Here is a 19,165-nt window from a genome sequence, read left to right as displayed (position 1 = left end):
ATGGAAAATAATTCTAGATTGTATATCTGCTACCACCATTTAAAAAGCCAGTTGGCCTTAAGTAAACATGTGAACTTCCATTCCCCTACCTCAAAGTGTGGATAATAATACCTGCCTTCTCCAAACTCCCTGGACTATTGTGAAGGCCCAGGAAAATTCACGTGAAGACAATTGTATGAACTAATGTGTTTATTATTAAAACATTATAAGACAATACCAAATCACTGAGTGAATAACACACAAAGACATCAGCTGCCTTAGGGGCTCAGAGAAGTGACAAATTTCCTGCCTGAGCTGGACAAGGAAAGCTCTGTAGAGGAGGGATTGAAAGCAGACAGGAATGCACTACACTCAACCCCATGTTTCAACATTTTTTATTTGCATTCCTCTCATTTCAAAATCTAAAACAAATTAAGATAAACTTGAGGGTCAAGGAAAGGACAGCGGTAGATAATAGTTCTGTTTAATGAAATATTACTGTGTCAACACAGAAATGCAGAGTAGTCAAATAAATTGTTAGTGTTTCATTTTATATTCTGTGAAGTCTGTTTCATAATCAGCAGAGACACCAAATTCATGATGTGTCAGAATCATTTCTATTTTATTTCAAATGCTATTTAATATCAATAAAAAAAGGTATAATAAAATAGCTTGATTTCCTTGTATTCTGTCCTTGTCCCTTAATTTCTTTTTTTTTTTTTTTTTTTTTTTTTTTTTTTGAGACGGAGTCTCGCTCTGTCGCCCAGGCTGGAGTGCAGTGGCGCCCTCTCGGCTCACTGCAAGCTCCGCCTCCCGGGTTCACGCCATTCTCCTGCCTCAGCCTCTCCGAGTAGCTGGGACTACAGGCGCCCGCCACTACGCCCGGCTAATTTTTTTGTATTTTTAGTAGAGACGGGGTTTCACCGTGGTCTCGATCTCCTGACCTCGTGATCCGCCCGCCTCGGCCTCCCAAAGTGCCTTGTCCCTTAATTTCAATGCAAATTACATTTGAACTCCTGATGATATTCAGTTATTTTTGTTCTCCAAATATACTATCTGAATTTAACAAACTATTGCTAAATTTTTTGAAATAACTTTTTAAATACTTTCTCTTCATTTTGTACCAAAAGTCCAAATTTTACAAAATGATTTATGATTTTAATAATTACTACTAACAAAACATTTTTAAGGAGGATGATTCCATTTGGATTATTAGTTAAAGTAATTTGTTATAAAATGTAATTATCTTTTAAAAAGTGTATGTTGCTCCTAACTCCACCGCCTATCCCAAAACCTATAAGAACTAATGATAATCCACCACCCTTTGCTGACTCTCTTTTCAGACTCAGCCCACCTGCACCCAGGTGAAATAAACAGCCATGTTGCTCACACAAAGCCTGTTTGGTGGTCTCTTCACACGGACGCGAGTGAAATTTGGTGCCGTGACTCGGATCGAGGGACCCCCTCCCCCTTGGGAGATCAATCCCCCGTCCTCCTGCTCTTTGCTCCGTGACAAAGATCCACCTACGACCTCAGGTCCTCAGACCAACCAGCCCAAGAAACATCTCACCAATTTCAAATCCAGTAAGCGGCCTCTTTTTACCCTCTTCTCCAACCTGCCTCACTATCCCTCAACCTCTTTCTCCTTTCAATTTTGGCACCACACTTCAATCTCTCCCTTCTTTTAATTTCAATTCCTTTCATTTTCTGGTAAAGACAAAGAAGACACGTTTTATCCGTGGACCCAAAACTCCGGCGCCAGTCATGGACTAGGGAAGGCAGCCTTCCCTTGGTGTTTAATCATTGCAGGGATGCCTCTCTGATTATTCACCCAGGTTTCAGAGGTGTCAGACCACGCAGGGATGCCGGCCTTGGTCCTTCACCCTTAGCGGCAAGTCCCGCTCTTCTGGGGAAGGGGCAAGTACCCCAACCCCTTCTCTCCGTGTTTCTACCCCTTCTCTGCCTTTCTGGGGGGCAAGAAACCCCCAACCACTTCTCCTTCACCCTTAGCGGCAAGTCCCACTTTTCTGGGGGAAGGGCAAGTACCCCAACCTCGTATCTCTGCACCCCAATCCCTTATTTCTGTGCCCAGACCTCTTATATCTCTGTGCCCCAATCCCTTATTTCCGTGCCCCAACATCTTATATCTCTGCATGCCGATCCCTTATTTCTGTGCCCCGACATCATATCTCTGCACCCCGACCCCTTCTCTGCTTTTCTGGAGGGCAAGAACCCCTCACCCGTTCTCCATGTCTCTACTCTTTTCTCTGGGCTTGCCTCCTTCACTATGGGCAAGCTTCCACCTTCCATTCCTCCTTCTTCTCCCTTAGCCTGTGTTCTTAAGAACTTAAAACCTCTTCAACTCTCACCTGACCTAAAATCTAAGCATCTTATTTTCTTCTGCAATGCCCCTTGACCCCAATACAAACTCAACAGTAGTTCCAAATAGCCGGAAAATGGCACTTTCAATTTTTCCATCCTACAAGATCTAAATAATCCTTGTCGTAAAATGGGCAAATCGTCTAGGTGCCTGACATCCAGGCATTCTTTTACACATCAGTACCTTCCTAGTCTCTGTGCCCAATGCACCTCGTCCCAAATCTTCCTTCTTTCCCTCCCACCTGTCCCCTCAGTCCCAACCCCAAGCACTGCTGAGTCTTTCTAATCTTCCTTTTCTACAGACCCATCTGACCTCTCTCCTCCTAGCCAGGCCAAGCCAGGCCTCAATTCTTCCTCAGCCTCCACTCCCCCACCCTATAATCATTTTATCACCTCCCCTCCTCACACCAGGTCTGGCTTACAGTTTCGTTCTGTGACTAGCCCTCCCCCACCTGCCCAGCAATTTATTCTTAAAAAGGTGGCTGGAGCTAAAGGCATAGTCAAGGTTAATGCTCCTTTTTGATTATCCCAAATCAGGTAGCGTTTAGGCTGTTTTTCATGAAACACAAAAATCCAGCCCAGTTCATGACTCATTTGGCAGCAACCCTCAACTTCAAGGTGTACAATAGTAGAAAAAAGTTGCAATTCCTTGCCTCCACTGTGAGACAACCCCCAGCCACATCTCCAGCACACGAGAACTTCCAAATGCCTGAACCGCAGTGGCCAGGCATTCCTCCAGAACCTCATCCCCCAGGAGCTTGCTACAAGTGCCAGAAATCTGGCCACCGAACCAAGGAATGCCCGCAGCCCGGGATTCCTCTTAAGCCATGTCCCATCTGTGCGGGACCCCACTGAAAATCAGACTGTTCAACTCACCTGTTAGCCACTTCCAGAGCCCCTGGAACTCTGGCCCAAAGCTGTCTGACTCCTTCACAGATCTTCTCGGCTTGGCGGCTGAAGACTGACACTGCCCAATCGCCTCAGAAGCCCCCTAGACAATCACAGATGCCGAGCTTCAGGTAACTCTCACAGTGGAAGGTAAGTCCATCCCCTTCTTAATCAGTACGGAGGCTACCCACTCCACATTACCCTCTTTTCAAGGGCCTGTCTCCCTTGCCTCCATAACTGTTGTGGGTATTGACGGCCAGGCTTCTAAACCTCTTAAAACTCCCCAACTCTGGTGCCAACTTAGACAATACTCTTTTAAGCACTCCTTTTTAGTTATCCCCACCTGCCCAGTTCCCTTATTAGGCTGAGACACTTTAACTAAATTGTCTGCTTCCCTGAGTACTCCTGGCCTACAGCTACATCTCATTGCTGCCCTTCTCCCCAACCCAAAGCCTCCTTCGCGTCTTCCTCTCGTATCCCCCCACCTTAACCCACAAGTATGGGACATCTCTACTCCTTCCCTGGCAACCGATCATGCACCCCTTGCCATCTCATTAAAACCTAATCACCCTTACCCCGCTCAATGCCAAGATCCCATCCCACAGCACGCTTTAAAAGGATTAAAGCCTGTTATCATTCGCCTGCTAGAGCATGGCCTTTTAAAGCCTATAAACTCTTCTTACCATTCCCCCATTTTACCTGTTCTAAAACCAGACAAGGCTTCAGAATCTGCGCCTTATCAACCAAATTGTTTTGCCTATCCACCCCGTGGTGCCAAACCCATATACTCTCCTATCCTCAATACCTCCCTCCACAATCCATTATTCTGTTCTGGATCTCAAACATGCTTTCTTTACTATTCCTTTGCACCCGTCATCCCAACCTCTCTTCGCTTTCACTTGGACTGACCCTGACACCCATCAGGCTCAGCAAATTACCTGGGCTGTACTGCTGCAAGCCTTCACAGACAGCCCCCATTACTTCAATCAAGCCCAAATTTCATCCTCATCTGTTACCTATCTCAGCATAATGCTCATAAAAACGCACGTGCTTTCCCTGCTGATCGTGTCTGATTAATCTCCCAAACCTCAATCCCTTACAAAACAACAACTCCTTTCCTTCCTAGGCATGGTTAGTGCAGTCAGAATTCTTACACAAGAGCCAGGACCGCACCCTATAGCCTTTCTGTCCAAACAACTTGACCTTACTGTTTTAGCCTAGCCCTCATGTCTCTCTGCAGTGGCTGCTGCCACCCTAATACTTTTAGAGGCCCTCAAAATCACAAACTATGCTCAACTTACTCTCTGCATTTCTCATAACTTCCAAAATCTATTTTCTTCCTCATACCTGACACATATACTTTCTGCTCCCCGGCTCCTTCAGCTGTACTCACTCTTTGTTAAGTCCCACAATTACCATTGTTCCTGGCCCAGACTTCAATCTCGCCTCCCTCGTTATTCCTGATACCACACCTGACCCCCATGTATCTCTGTGATCCACCTGACATTCACCCCATTTCCCCATATTTCCTTCTTCCCTGTTTCTCATCCTGATCACGCTTGATTTATTGATGGCAGTTCCACCAGGCCTAATCGCCACACACCAGCAAAGGCAGGCTGTGCTATAGTACAAGCCACTAGTCCGCCTCTTAGAACCTCTCATTTTCTTTCCATCGTGGAAATCTATCCTCAAGGAAATAACTTCTCAGTGTTCCATCTGCTATTCTACTACTCCTCAGGGATTATTCAGGCCCCCTCCCTTCCCTACACATAAAGCTCGAGGATTTGCCCCCACCCAGGACTGGCAAATTAGCTTTACTCAACATGCCCGGAGTCAGATAACTAAAATACCTTTAGTCTAGGTAGACACTTTCACTGGATAGGTAGAGGCCTTTCCCACAGGGTCTGAGAGGCCACCATGTTCATTTCTTCCCTTCTGTCAGACATAATTCCTCAGTTTAGCCTTCCCACCTCTATACAGTCTGATAACAGACTAGCCTTTATTAGTCAAATCAGCCAAGCAGTTTTTCAGGCTCTTAGTATTCAGTGAAATCTTTATATCCCTTACAGTCCTCCGTCTTCAAGAAAAGTAGAACGGACTAAAGGTCTTTTAAAAACACACCTCACCAAGCTCAGCCACCAACTTAAAAAGGACTGGACAATACTTTCACCACTTTCGCTTCTCAGAATTCAGGCCTGTCCTCGGAATGCTACAAGGTACAGCCCATTTGAGCTCCTTTTTATTAGGCCCCAGTCTCATTCCAGACACCAGACCAACTTAGACTGTGCCCCCAAAAAAACTTGTCACCCCTACTATCTTCTGTCTAGTCATACTCCTATTTACCATTCTCAACTACTCATACATGCCCTGCTCTTGTTTACACTGCCGGTTTACACTGTTTCTCCAAGCCATCGCAGCTGATATCTCCTCATGCTATCCCCAAACTGCCACTCTTAGCTCTTGAAGTACATAAATAATCTTTGCTGGCAGGACTAGCGGAATCTCCTTAGGCACTCCCTAATTAGATGTCCTAGGTCCTCCCAATTCTTAGACCTTTTATATCTGTTTTTCTCCTTCCCTTATTCCATTTAGTTTTTCAATTCATACAAAACCGTATCCAGGCCATCACCAATAATTCTACACAACAAATGTTTCTTCTAACAACCCCACAATATCACCCCTTACCACAAAATCTTCCTTCAGCTTAATCTCTCCCACTCTAGGTTCCCACGCCGCCCCCTAATCCGCTTGAAGCAGCCCTGAGAAACATCGCCCATTCTCTCTGTCCATACTACCTCCCCAAAATTTTCGCCGCCTCAAGACTTCAACACTATTTTGTTTTATTTTTCTTGTTAATATAAGAATGCAGGAATGTCAGGCCTCTGAGCCCAAGCCAAGCCATCGCATCCCCTGTGACTTGCATGTATACATCCAGATGGCCTGAAGTAACTGAAGATCCACAAAAGAAGTAAAAATAGCTTTAACTGATGACATTCCACCATTGTGATTTGTTTCTGCCCCACCCTAACTGATCAATGTACTTTGTAATCTCCTCCACCCTTAAGAAGGTTCTTTGTAATTCTCCCTACCCCTGAGAATGTACTTTGCGAGATCCACCCCCTGCTCCCAAAACATTGCTCCTAATTCCACCGCCTATCCCAAAACCTATAAGAACTAATGATAATCCACCACCCTTTGCTGACTCTCTTTTCAGACTCAGCCCGCCTGCACCCAGGTGAAATGAACAGCCATGTTGCTCACACAAAGCCTGTTTGGTGGTCTCTTCACAACGGACGTGCATGAAAAAAAGTGTTTCTTGTTTCCAGGATAACTCAACTGTTTATTTTTGTAAGCTTTTTTCTTGGCTGGAGATACTGTTTCAAAGTATTTTATTTTAGGTGAATATCAGTAAAGAGCCACTCTCAAAACAACAATCACTTGCAAAGATTCCCCTAGGATTAGATATATTTTCAACATTTTTCTAAATTGTTATTTTCCCAGAAAATGTATGACTCCTTGTCTACTTTTTTGAAACAATAAAATCTAAAAAATTATTTACAATCTCTAATTTCTAGAATTAAATAATAAAATGTCACTTAAAAAACTATCACACAATCTGAAATAAATTAAGAAGAAAAATAAGCAATCATAATTGTAACACAAAAATGCACATTGTTAACTTTTTATGTGGCATTTTCTTCTGTCACTACCTGTATGATTTTCCTATTTTAATAAAGTTTTGTACTCGAGAAAAAAGGTAATTGTTTTTAATACATATTAGTTATATTTAAATTCTTAGTTTCCACAAAAATTTTTTACTTTTAGCTATCTTAATCACACATAGATTATTATAATAGGAAATATTATAAATAGAAAAATAACAAATATTTTACTTTATAAGACAATAATAGTTGATCACAAGAATTCAAATTCACACAAAAGATGTTAAACTGTGAGCCTGGAGTCTTTTTTTTTTTTTTTTTTGAGACGGAGTCCCCATGTGTCACCCAGGCTGGAGTGCAGTGGCGCCATCTCTGCTCACTGCAAGCTCCGTCTCCCGGGTTCACACCATTCTCCAGCCTCAGCCTCCTGAGTAGCTGGGACTACAGGCGCCAGGTACCACGCCCGGCTAAGGTAATTTTTTTTTGTATTTTTAGTAAAGATGGGGTTTCACCGTGTTAGCCAGGATGGTCTCGATCTCCTGACCTCGTGATCCGCCCGCCTCGGCCTCCCAAAGTGCTGGGATTACAGACTTGAGCCACTGCGCCCGGCCTGGAGTTGTTCTTTAACAAAAGAATTGCAGGCAACATTACTGCAAATTGTTTCACTGCATCTACGTAAGGACAGGAAAGATTAATTATAAACAGCTTCTGCTGAGACTTTGGTGGCTAAATCACAGTTTATTTAATAATCTTTTTGTTGAGTCGGTCTATAAGACTTGTGGTATTTGTTCCATGTGTGATTGATTTTCACTGAACATATCAACAGTGAAAAATAAAACCATTTAAAAAATTAAGGTAACTGCATTTCCATAACTGGAATAAGTTTTATATTTAACTATATTTTAATTTTATTTCATAGCTACAATGATAGTAAAATGTTCTTTGCATGTATTTTCTAAGAAAAAAATTTACAATAAAAATGATAGATTTCTGCAATGAGAAAGATGCTCATGGGCCCCTGCAGACAGAAATCTGGAGAGTAGCAGTTAGTTATACAAATGCCTCTGAGCTTCATCGTAATTCATTACAGATTTGATTTTAGATGCACTCTATATTTTTTCCTGCTCTATTTTATGAGCCTAACCTTTTGCGACCCAATGTAACACTGTATTTCTCTAATTTCCTGAAGTTGCCTCCTCTATTAACCATTTTCAAAGCCTTCCGGAGCTCCCACTCAGGTCAATGGTTATAAGGAAAACATTAAATTTTAAGTTGTGTCTTATTGGAATGAAAGATTAAATTGGAATCATTTAACCTGATTGTCCTCATTGCTGGTTCATGCTTAAGTTAAATGTACATTCTCCACTAGAGCTAATCAGCCTCTGATAAACTATGTAAATGAGAAGACCTGGGTTTCTTTCTCAACTCAGCCCATTGCATGCAGTTTGGCCTTAGGAAAACAAGTCATAGTATTTCCATAGAATTATAGCTTTCTGCCAGAGTTTTTGCCCTGTTACACTAAGAACATGTTTGGACATAGTAATATAAAGTGTTATTTCCACACTAGTTAATATAATCTCACGTACTGATAATTTACATTGAGTTCACTATGTCAAAATTTTGGAAACTCTGAGACATCTTTTAAGTTCTTCGTCTTATCTTCAAACATGTCTCTTCATTTATCTATTTTTCTCTCTGATAGCGTACAATGTTTTTGAGGTTACAAACACTCTATATATACTTATCAACTACAGAGGTCCAGATGCTTTGCGAATTTTCAATATACTGATTGAAAGAAAAGCGTTTTCTAAAGCTAGGATTTATTCTTTTAGGTGAGGAGTGTGGGATAAAGATCTTAGGGAATATACCGCACTGTCAGAGCACATCTTCAGAAAAAGAGATCCTAGGATCTTTTAACAAAATCATCACAGTGGTATTAACCACACTTATTCTCCACTTAATTTTTGTCCTAGTCAGGCTGAACACATTTCCTTTTGTTTTGCATCTTCTAGTTTCTTGCTTTATTTTTATTTTTGAGAGGGAGTCTCGCTCTGTCTTTCAGGCTGGAGAGCAGTGGCATGACCTCTACTCACTGCAACCTCTGCCTCCCAGGTTCAAGAGATTCTCCTGCCTCAGCCTCCCGAATAGCTGGGATTACAGGGGTGAGCCACCACACCGGCTAATTTTTGTGTTTTATTAGAGACGGGGTTTCACCACGTTGGCCAGGCTAGTCTCCAACTCCTGACCTCAAGTCATCTGCCCACTTTAGGTTCCCAAAGTACTGGGATTACAGGCGTGAGTCACCACGCCTGCCCAATTTCTTGCTTCTATTGCCTGGCGTTGAGATCATCTTATATATGCACATTCTTATAAATAGCATTTCACATTATTTTCTTCTGAACCGCACACACTAAACTCATACACAAAGCCCTGAAAAAAAAAATTCAACTTCTTTAGTTTGTGCTCTCTACCATTCAGTCACCAGTCTGAAACAATTATATTCATTTTTAGTATCTAATTAAACAGTTTTATTATATTTTTGGAGACTCAATATTTTTTCAGAACTAATTTCAATTGTTATAGTTTCATATTTAGTTCTATATAGTTAATACATATTCTATATTTAAAAAAGGCACAAGAAATCTAAACTGCTTTTTTCTGTAAATTTTGTGGTAGAACATACTCATTTTTTAATGAAAAATAAATGGACCCCAATGGACTCAGTGCTAAAAGTTAAGAGATCAAAGGAGGAAACCGCAGAGCCAGATATTTTAGCCTATTTAGACAAAGCTTTGAGATAAATTATTAGGATAAGGCAGAATATTACTCTCACTATGAATTTATGATTAACACAATTTATTTTATGTAAGGTCATGGGTACTGAGGACATTTTTTGTGTCATGTAAGTAACAAATAGAATCTGTTAAACATTTGTGATGAGGAGCTTATACATGGGGAAAGAAAAAAATCTGCAATCAAGATATTCCTAACAAAAAGAAAATAAGTGAAGCTCTTTGAGTTAAACTGTTTTATTCATCTTGGTGCAAAGTAGATCACATATGGTAGGTACTCAAAGTTTGGAGACTGAACAAATACAAGAATGTTAAATGAATACTCTAGGTGATGAGGAATAAAATAAACTAATATTTGATTGCTATTTATATTTTGTAAAACACTTTTGAATAGATGATCCATCCCCTTTTTATTACAAGGAACTGTGAACTAAGTTTAGTGACCATTAATTACTAAATCCCTTTAAAAAAAAAAAAAGAGTGTTAAAGCTCAAAAAATTTAAGCAAAAGTGCAAGATTAAAAGTTGCAAAACAGGTCTGGTTCCATTGCCACAGCACCAAATTCTCCTTTTTTAAAATAGCCTCAGGTGAGTCAAGAAAACACAAACAAAGTAATTCAAACAAAAATGTGTTCAACATAAAACAGTGGTTGAAAATGTTATTTAGAAATGCTTTTAGTTTCTGACATTATATTGCATGGTACTTGAAAATCTTTTGTAAGAACTTAATTATGTTATAATTTTAAAAATATAGTTGCTATACATTAAATATACTAAAACTCACTACTAAGTGTTGTAAACTACAATTTCTATGCATAAATGTAGTTGCATTATCATTAGGCACATTACAATTAATCTCATGTCCTTGAATACAAATAAGTTGGGAAAATTATTCAAATTTTATTAAGTTCAATTGTACATATTTTTGAATATTTACATGGTCACTTTTAAACATTTTATTAAATAAGTTTTATGGTAACTCATTAAAATATTTAGAAAATTTAGCCTTTCTAAGAAGAAGTTTTATGTTTATTGGAGAATGAACCCACTTTACATACTAAAGCCTTCAGTTCAGTTCCAATCTCATAGCACAATAGGTTTAATAGTTTCAACTTTTTATTAAGTGGATCTTTTGGTCATAATTTACCACCATTCATTCATTCCATAATTTTTTGTTGAGAAAAGACTGTAGACAGGCAGTTATCTAGTTATTAATAGTATAGTGGTGAAGGAAGGAGTCAACATCCATGCCATCATATAACTTATCTTGTAATGTGAAGAGGACGTATCAGAAATACATAAAATAATAATATATAATATATCAGTTGGTAAGAGCTACGCAAATATTTAAGGAGAGAGGAGAACAAAGAAAGCAATGATGGTACTGGGGTAGTTATTTGAATTTGTAGAGTCCGGAAAGTTACTGTTTGAGAAGCCATTTGGCGCCATGTAGAGAAGAGAATAGACAGTGTAGTATGTAGTAGTGGAAGGAGAGATGGATAGTGGTAGTATTCCAGGTACCTGCAAGTTCAGTGCCTTGATTTTGCATTATGCTGGAGAGAAGAAAGCAAGGATAGCAGAGTAGGAGATGAAGCCAGAGACGGCATAGGAATAGATCACCTAGGACATTGTAGGCGTGTTAGTGGCTGTGTTACTGGCTGGGGAGGATTTTTATACTATCTTCCCTCATTTTATTTTAAAGGGTATAATGAAATGGTCAAATTTATTTATTTATTCATTTATTTATTTTTGAGATGCAGTTTTGCTCTTGTTGCCCAGGCTGGAGTGCAATGGCGTGATCTCGGCTCACTGCAATCTCCATCTCCTGGGTTCAAGCGATTCTCCTGCCTCAGTCTCCTGAGTAGCTGGGATTACAGGCACATGCCACCATGCCTGGCTAATTTTTTGTGTTTTTAGTAGAGGTGGGGTTTCATTGTGTTAGCCAGTATGGTCTTGGTCTCCCGACCTCTGGTCATCCGCCCTCCTTGGCCTCCCAAAGTGCTGGGGTTAGAGGCTTGAGCCATTGCATCTGGCATAGAAATCATTGTTTTTTTGTTTTTTGGTTTTTTTTAGCTGGAGTCTCACACTGTTGCCCAGGCTGGAAATGCAGTGGCTAGATCTTGGCTCACTGCCTCCGGGGTTCAAGTGATTTCCCTGCCTCAGGCTCCCGAGTAGCGAGTAGCTGGGATTACAGATGCACGCCACCTCAAGCAGCTCAAATTTAATATGAATAGTGAAAATGTGGAAAAACATGGTACCTATTCAGTGCTGCTGAGAGTACAAATGGCTCAATCACTTTGGAAGGCAATGTAATGCTATACTTTGAAGTTGAATATTTATATACTGTATAAGCCACCAATTCTGTTAATAGGTGTACTCCACAAAGAAATTGTAAATGCGTGTTAGACTGCATGCACACCATTTCTTATCAGCACTGTTTACAGTTGCAAAAATCTCAAAAAACCTAAAATATTAATTGACAAGGAAATCCATTATAATGTTGGATTATTATGTAGAAGTGAAAATGTATGAGCTAGATGTCAATGCAGCAACATACATAGATCTTAGAATCAGTGGATAGTAAAATCAGCAAGTTCCAGGAGATTACACAGGGTATGGTAGTATTTTTATAAGTATCTATGAAAATAAAAATAGTTTATTTGATAACTACATATGTAACCAAGCTAAACCAAAAAAAGTAAACAGAATGATGAACAACACACAACAATTAACGGGGTAAGATGAGAGAAAACTACATAGATACATGCAATAGTATTGACAATTTTTCCAATTCATAAAATTGAGGGTAATTTAAAGGTGTTTGTTTATCAATTTCTTTATATGTATTATGTATCAAACATTTTATGACTTAAGTAATTAATTAACATATAAATATTTACTTTGAAATATTAGTAGAAAAATACTAACATGAAAATAATTTTAGTACAATATAAATCAGAAGCATGCCATTGGTATATAAAAAATTGATCAGGAAAATGCACGTTTGTGATCTGAAAAATACTTTAATGCCAAAATGCATGAAAGGCACTGTATAGTTTTGAGCAGAGTAATATGGTCAGACTTTCATTTCAAGGTATTGCGGGATTGCTGTGTAAAAAATAGACCACAGGTAGATAGAGATTGATGCAGGGAAACTAATTAGGGGACTATTTCAGATGAGGGATGATTGTAGCTGGAGTAGCACTAGCAGTGGATATGGTGAGAATTGTTTTGATTCTGGATATTTTTCATAGCTATATCTATGAATGTCAACATTAAAGAAAAGAGATATCAAGGTTATAGACCTTGAAATTGGAGTAGAATGGAGTTGTCATTTAACGAAATGGGGAAGACTGTAGGAAGGACAGGTTTAGGGGATGGAACAAAAGAGTATGGTTTTGAACATTTTAGACTTGTGATGTCTATTACACATAGAAGCAAAGATGAGAGATCAGTGTCTAAGTTCAAGGGAGGTATTAGAGCTCCAGCTATAAATGTGGATGTCATCAGTATTTGATATTTACAGTCAAGAAACCAGAGTTGAAATGATTTAGAGGTTAAGCCTTGACAACCAAAGGAGACAGAACTCATGAGGCCAGAGAGTGAATACATTGAGGGAAGGCAGTCCTGATGTCCAATAAGAGTAGTATTTGAGAAAGAGTAAATGACAGGTTGTGTTAAATGTGGCAGATATTATATAAGAGAAAGTTGAGAACTGATGCTGGATCTGGTCCGATAAAGGGCATTGATTAGAGTGACGATGGAGGCCCACATACTATGCCTAAGTATTCACAAGTTATGAATCAAAGCAGTCAATTCTTAAATGATCTCTTCATTTCCAAGTTTACAAGTATATCTTCATAGTAATAAAATACAAAAATATGTAAGCTTATTTTGTCAAATTATTGAAGATGAGCCACAAAATTAGATTATAAAGAACAAAGGAAAAGTAAAGGGAAAAAATGATATATGGTGTCACTAAGAAACCATACAATTTTCTGCAAGAATCTACTGTATTTATTCTGAGAGGAGGGATTTGTGAAGCTAACTTGCCTTTTCTACTACTTAAGTATTATGTTCAAATCCACTATTCAGTTCAGATTATCTGAGTCAGTCATTGATGGCAGCAGATTCAAAAGCCACAGACTTTCAGAGCATCTGGATGCTGGCGCATGGTTTTTTGAGAACAGAAGGCTGGAGATGTGGAGAAGTATTCTCCAAGGCCTGAATAATATTCAGTATGTGAATGAATGTTTTAGGTCACCGCTTGACATACTAAAGATCACATGCCAAGTGATGGAGGCATCTATGTGTTCTTAAATAACATTGTTTTCTTCCTGTGGGTAGAGGTGGTAAGCTTTATGACTTGTATATGCCCCCAGATACAAGTAAACATGATTATTCCTAAACCTCATGTCTACTTCAAGGTTGGCATGGTGGAAGGTGGAAATGAGGAGTATTGGAGCTTTGATTCCTTAGGATTCCCTTTGTTGCACTCTCTCATTTCACTGTTTGAGATCAGGGAACACATGGAACTCAGAGGTTGTGGGCTTGAACAGTTCCAAATGCCATAGCTGAAGCTGGATACTTTTTTTTCTTTGTCTATTAAAGGATGTAAATATTGAAAAAAAAAATCAGGGCTTGTAAGTTACTTAGTTCCATCCTTCTTTATTTCCTGACACCTTATATTTCCTAGAACTAAACAGATAATCTGGCATCATTTTTATGCATTTCTGATATTCAGAATTGATTCAAGACCTACTTTTTAAGGACTGAGGTGGCCAATTGAATATTTTGTTTAAGGTTATTTCTCAGATACTTATATTTTTTGTGACAAGTGAAAAAAATTGAATTAGAATGAGGATATTTAAGGAGAAAAATAATTTCTTTGCTAAGTGGAATTCAATATAAGTGCCATTTAGAATTTAGATATTTTCAGATACTTATTTTTCCATGCATGTGAAGGTGAATATTATGCTGAATATGAGAATCAAGAAAATATTTTATAAAATGAATTTAATCATTTTTAGTTTGGTTGCATAAAAATATGTTATCAGAAGCTATGGCAAATTGATTTTTGGATGGAGAGGGATTTCCAAGGCATTAAGCGATTTGCCTTTGCTTGTCAGCAACATGGAAGCAAGAAATATTTTATCTCATTTGGGCCAGTAGTTCTTGTCTGGTTCATTAGTTTTCATTCAAGTTCATCTACTTGCCACGGTTAATACACTAATGCTTTAATGAGTGTGTATAAATAAGCTGAAGCTGAATTTGGCCTATAAATTTCTAGGATGTAATTGCCTCTAGAATATACATACATAGTTGTCTTTCTTCTAATTATTTTCAATTAGTATAGAATATAAGCCAAAGTAGTACTTTTTACGTACAAATGTGTGTGTGTGTGTGTGTGTGTGTGTGGGTGGTCACTGCATTATTCAGAACTCTGGAAATTGGTTAGAGTTTAAGTAGTTGATGGTTTAATGAGCACAAAATCTAACTGTTATAAAATTAGAAAACGTTCAAACAGATTTGATAAAATATCAACTTCCTTCTAAAATTTTTTAACTTCTTCACCTCAGCACAGGTATAAATAGCTTCTTTATTCCATGGAAACTTTACTAACTTTTCTATTTTAACATACATCATGTTGACTATAATTTTAATGTCATTGTCACAAAGAAAACATGGGCTTCTTGGGGGCAGGAACAATACAGCATTCACTGATGTTTTCAGTAAAAAACTGCAATGGATAAAGCCAAGTAAGCTTAGCAAATATTTATTCACTCATTATGATCTTCTTCCTCTTATTCCTTCCTTATAGTTTTCCTCCTCTTTCTTTGTCCCTCCTCCCAATATTTAGTACTAAAGCTTATGGCTTATACATGTTTATTATATCTGTCAGAGTTCATCTCTTTTCATAGCTATAGCTGCTACTTCCAAAGCATAGAGCCATGTATTTAGCCTGTCCTCTCAATTGCATCCTGTCTCATATTAAGCTTGTCACAGAAGGATTCCATATCTGTCTGATACATTTCCCCTGTTTTCTTCACTGCTTTTGCTTCCTAAAATCTGGCCTACTGGTATAACCACCTTTTAATTTGTCTTCTTCACTTCAGTACCTTTTCCTTCAGTCTATCTTTATTGTTTGTTTATTTGGAGATTATAGAACTGATTTTATTAAGATACAAACTGACAGCATGCATGGCATGAAGTTTACAATAAAACAAGGTTTTCACAGAAACCTAACAAATGACTAAAAATATTTCACAATGTAATACTAGATTCAGATCTAGACAATATCAAGAGCTGGTTGTTCTCATGATTCAAGACAGAGCATTTTAGGTATCTGTTAATTCTTAGAATATTTTTTAAAAATGTTTTTCTGTTTGGGGGGGTGTATGTGTGTGTGTTTTAAAGTGAATCGGTAACCCAGTATGAAAGTTTAAACTTCTCTTGAGGACAGAACTTCTGAAATTATTCAACCTTTGAGTAGATTTAATGAAAATTGTGCTGTCTGTGGCTGATCCCTTCCACAGAGTTTGAAACTCAAAAAACAGAGAAGCTTCAAAAATTCCAACAGTGTGGGCCTTTTCCTTTTCCTACTCTTCCATCTACTATGCCACCTTCTTCCCCTCTCCAAATACCTCAGCCAGTGCATTCTGTGAACAAGCTGATATTTATAACTTCGTAATTAAAAAATCAAGGGTCTTCTTGTCTAATTTCAAGAATTAACACCTCCGAGACAGAATGATATGCCTGTTTATACTCTCCAATAAAAGACTTTCCTCCTCAGTCAGTTACCATCTTCAAAATGGCAGCTTTGGAACTTATGAAATGGTCTTTGTGGAGAAGAGCATGAAGCTCAGGCAGGGAACACCTTCGCTTATAGATTTCAGGTATTTACAACATCTAAACAGTCTATTATAGTCCTCATTTATGGTGCCAATGACATTTTTTGAAAAGGTAAAATATTGTGAGCATAGAAGCAAGTAGTTAGTTACCTGTTCTTTCCATTGTTTTACCATTTCCCGAATCAGGCCCCAAATTTTAACCCAAAAGAACCTGTCCATCTCCCTTCCTCCCTCCACATCCCTCCCACCCCCAAATAATACACCAGTAATAGCCCAAAACTACACGCATGCTACGCTGTAAAAAATCATAGTTAACACTACTGGGAAGAGGACTGTGTATTGCAGAGAGTATCTTGTTTGCCCTCCCACACATCCAAATCCGCAGATTTTGTTCGTCATTGAAGACCCTTTGTTTTTCTCAGTAAAGTGCAAAACCGGTTGCCTTGAAACATTTATCCCCTTCCCCTTCCATATGTGCGCACTGTAGAGCTCCGAAGGACGTTAAAGCACTTGGGTTGCTGCAGAACACAGAAAATTATACTTGCTCTTTAAAGGACATCTTTTCAAGCCACTTCTATGGTGTCAAGACAAGTAGAACTCTTTCCCTTCCCTCTTGAAACCCACAGTCCGATGTCACAGAAGCTGGTACTCAGAAGAATTAGTTCTTGTCATCATTCTTGTTATCATCCTCTGAGGGGTAGAAATACCACACTGGCCTTTCCTCACATAAGGATATGTCAACCTGTGAGCACTTGACATTGGCTTCCTTGGCAGAAGCCAGGTCCGCCTCATCGGAGGCTTTTCCATTTCATCAGGAGCAAGGGCTCTCTCTCCAGTGGAGTCGGTAGCTCCAATAATCCTCTGTGACTCAAAACCCAGGGCAAAGTCTCGTGGCTTTTCTGACTTACTTCTTCTTAGCTTTGACCTCCTCTCCCTTACCTTCAGAATCAGAAACAGCTTTGTGCTTGCCTCCCTCTGACTCATCTGTCTCGTGCTGTTTTCTGTGACTGCAGAAACTCAGCAACGAGGTTCTCATCTGCCTCCCCCTGTGTTTGTCGTCCTCATCTGAGAAACCCTTCCACTTTACCGGCTATTCCACTTCACTCTTCACCACACAACAGTGGAGAACTTCTTCCACCACACACTCCTCTTCCTCATTCGGCACCTCTACCACATTTTTTTCTTGTTTAAATTTTTCCACATGGTGCCTGCCCGCTTTCTGGTGAGGCTGAAAGGGTGATGCTGCTCAGAGCAGCACCCAAGAGCCAGAGAAGAATCGGTGCCGTGCTGCTGGCTTGGCGTGGGGCTCGCTGGGGACTGGCGCCCAGGAAAGCAACAAGCCTGGTGGTTGCAGTGGAGCCCTTCACTGAGGCGGTGAACCGCAGGCCCTGGACGATGGCTGTCTCCTCTTCTGAGCCCCTTTCATCTATCTTTTATCCTAACACAAACATTTTTATCTAAAATATGTAATACCCCTGCTCTTTCATAGCACCATAGGGTGACTATCGTCAATGATAATTGTATATTTTAAAATAACTTAAGGAATATAACTGGATTATTTGTAACTCAAAAGATAAATGCTCTCGGGAATGGATACCCCGTTCTCCATGATGTGCTTATTTCACATTGCATGCCTGTATCAAAACTTCTCACGTACCCCATGTATATATTTCTCATGTACCCCATGTAAATATATATACCCACTATGTACCCACAAAAATAATAAAGTATTCGAAAGAAAAAATAAATAAAATACATATTAATTTATATCACTCTTCTGTTTCAAAAATCTCCCACATATAGCCCTTTGATATCCACTATGAAACTTAAGCCACATTTCCTTACTCATTTCTCAAAACTTTCCACACTCTATAATTCACTATTCTCTAAATATTGCCATGGGATTTTTTTAGCTTGATGTATTTTATTATGGTTTATTTTCTATATCAAAAAAATTCTCTCATCTATTAGTCATTTTTAAACAGCCAGCTTAAATATGAGGACTTTTCTGCAGTTGGATTTAATCTTATGTTTTTGGAAATCACCTTTTATTTGAACTTCACATCATACCTTGAAAATAATCATTTATGTAAATATTCATCTTTCTTACTATATTGTAATCTTCCAAAAGACAGATAAGACAGCGCTCGGCTTAGTGGAACATTCGTCCAGTATGAGTGATGGTTAATGTTCTCCAGCCACATCCTTCTCTCCTGACTGAATCTCTCTCTCTATCATATTGAAAAGGACCAGGAAGACTTATCTCTGAACCCTCTAGACTTATGACATTAAAAAGCATGAACCTAACTTATAGTTCTATGATTTTACCAATTCTTGATAAGCAGTCAGAGACAGTAATACAACTGACAATGTAAATGTTACTAACAGAGTAACATTTAGTTGCATTTCACATCATCGTATTTCTTCTTTTTTTTTGTTTTTTGTTGATATTGTGCTACTTATCTTTGTAGACTTAACCAGGAAACTCCTGCAGGATAGCAAACATGTTCTTACCTCTTATTCTCTCCTGACAGATACTACTGATAATACCCAATGGAGTTCTGTAAACACAATATAATCTGACTAGGTAATTGGGTTTTTGTTTGTTTTTTGTT

At 38.9% G+C, this 19,165-nt stretch overlaps 1 pseudogene; it reads right to left on the bottom strand.

Moving 5' to 3' along the window:
- Window positions 1-17,208: 17,208 nt before the first annotated feature.
- Window positions 17,209-18,635, bottom strand: LOC134732836 (chromobox protein homolog 1-like; annotated as a pseudogene).
- Between the last annotated feature and the right edge of the window lie 530 nt (window positions 18,636-19,165).

The sequence above is a fragment of the Symphalangus syndactylus genome, chromosome 17, assembly GCF_028878055.3.
Source record: "Symphalangus syndactylus isolate Jambi chromosome 17, NHGRI_mSymSyn1-v2.1_pri, whole genome shotgun sequence".
In the NCBI taxonomy this organism is placed as follows: domain Eukaryota; kingdom Metazoa; phylum Chordata; class Mammalia; order Primates; family Hylobatidae; genus Symphalangus; species Symphalangus syndactylus.
This window is presented reverse-complemented; position numbering and strand designations above follow the sequence as displayed.